This window comes from Scylla paramamosain, chromosome 10, assembly GCF_035594125.1.
Source record: "Scylla paramamosain isolate STU-SP2022 chromosome 10, ASM3559412v1, whole genome shotgun sequence".
In the NCBI taxonomy this organism is placed as follows: Eukaryota; Metazoa; Arthropoda; class Malacostraca; order Decapoda; family Portunidae; genus Scylla; species Scylla paramamosain.
The window spans coordinates 17,859,432-17,861,931 of NC_087160.1; positions in this window are offsets into that span (position 1 = coordinate 17,859,432).

Here is a 2,500-nt window from a genome sequence, read left to right on the forward strand (position 1 = left end):
CCTCCTCCTCCTCCTCCTAGTCATGTTGTTTCCTCCACGTCATCCTGTTCTATTTCCTCCTCTTCGTCCTGTTCTTCTTTCTCCTCTTCTTCTTCTTTGCCTGCTTTCTCATGTTTCTTTCAGTTATTACATTTTTCACGCCCGTTTTTTTTTTCTCCCTCGCTGTCGCCTCCTCCCACGTGTGTGTTTTACAAGCGCGCGCGCGCGCGCACACACACACACACACACACACACACACACACACACACACACACACACACACACACACACACACACACACACACACGGAGACGGGAAATGTCAAATTACGTGACACAAGAGAGAGAAGGAGACGCTGCAGGCGCTGACGGAAGGGTCTCCGTGAGTGGCGGTGGTCGCCAGATATCGGCGCGTTGCCATGTGCCTAGTTGTTGATACCGGCGATAAGGGCAGCGGCGAATGGGATGGTTATGCCACGATGGCGGCAGAGGGAGGGAGGAAGGTTCAGTGGGTTGGTGCGAGTGGCTGCGTGAATCAGGAAGGCCGATAACTGGGAGGATTTGGGGGGCAGAAGAAGAGCAGTCGGCGCTTGTGTGGCTTGGCTTGTGTAGGATTGCTTGGAATGAAGACCACGGCACCACGGCAGAGCTAAGCAAGGGAGTGGGGGGTTAGCAGAGCAGGCCACTGGGCAGTCAGGTTTGCCTTCAAGGAGTTGGGTAGAGCCAGACAGTGGAGCGCCCGCCTCCATTGCTCGGGCGCTCAGTAAGTGGGATAAGTTTGTCCCAATTGATCCTGGCGTGAGTTTTTGCGTCTGGTGGCCACGTGCCCGAGACCAGTGACGCGACGTGCCCCATCCACCGTATCACAGTGAAGAGTAGGCGGGGAGGCGGAGGTAAAGGGAACTGTAGGGAGATGAAGGGGACTCTCGGTGCGTGGCCGCTGTTACAAGACTTCTCAGTGTGAATGGGCGGCAGGCGAGGCGTCCTACCGGCAGGTCTCATGGTCACTTGGCATCGATCGCATGAAGGGTGCGGCGGCCACGTGCAGACCGCTTGAGGGACAGCAGGGAAGAGGGGGCGCTAAGGGTCTTGATAGACAGGGAGGGTACGTGAGGTGCGAGGGTTACTGTTAATACGGAATGAGGGATACAGACTGCTGTCTAAAAGATTACTCTTTGAAAATTGTTTGAAGGCAAAGGAAGACCTGTCAGGAGAGACTGGCCCACTGCGTCCTCCTAAAATACGCCCTGAAGGAATCGCTGCGCCATACTGTCGCCGGTTGTGTCCGGAGAACCAAAGTACTCGCCTGGCGTAGAGTCGGCTATCTCAGTTCACTGGTGAAAGCTGTTGTCTTTAACAGAAATTGGGCATTGTGACAAAATGGCAGTATCTGGGAGGCAGCCGCCCAAGTCACTGAGGATGCGAGAGATCTCCATGGTAACCTGCTGGCACCGTGTCCGTCAGTACCACCACCATCACCACTACCACCAAACACTGCCACCATCAAACACTACCATCACCATCACCAAACACCACCACCACCTCCACCATCAACAAACACCACCACCACCATCACCAAACCCCACCACCATCACCATCACCATTACCATCACCAAACACCACCACCACCATCACCAAACACCACCACCACCACCACCATCACTAAGCACAGCCACCACTATCACCAAAACACGCCCATCACCATCACTAAATACAGCCACCATCATCAAACACTACCACCACCACCAACCATTGCCACCACCATCACCAAACACAACCATCATCACCGTCAGCAGGCATGAGCACCACCACCATCACCAAATCATCAGCCCCACCATTTGTCCATTACCCAAAGCAATCTTGTCAGTCTTAAATAACACGAGACAAGGCAGGCCAGATTACAAGAGAGATTTAGCGGCACTGCTCTGGTTCTGACCTTCGACTTATGACACTGTATTAATGTTATGAGCTGAGGTAATGTAGTATATTAGGGTTATTGCTAATAGTGTGAGTAATAACAGTACGAGCAAGAGTAATGAACATGACAAGAGCGACGGCACAGATGGGGGATGCCTCACACTGCCTCACTAACTCACAGCTACAGGAAAATTACCCACAAAGCTGCGGAGTGAATGCAAATACAGTTCCGGTGCTTGATGAACCAGTAATTGGGCAGATATGCATTGGAATGTACATAGTGTTTGGAAAGTTAACTCCAGTCACAAACCACAAGGGGCTTCAGGTTTATCCTAGCCTGGCTGTATTCTGAAACTCTTTGCTGTCTCACCATGGCTATTTTCACAGGCCACAGAGATGATTAGCTGGATTCTCGAGAGCGTTTCTCCTGTTAATAATGCAGAAATCTTGTTAATATGTCTTTACAACTAGAAAAATGGCCTTAAAAACTTGACTTCAATTAGAGCCTTTTGGATAGAGTGGAGGTGTGGTGCATGTGTTTCAAAATACGGTTCCTGATTGGTAAGGTGACGCAAGGACCGCAAGGTCCGTTGTGGCCTGTTTTT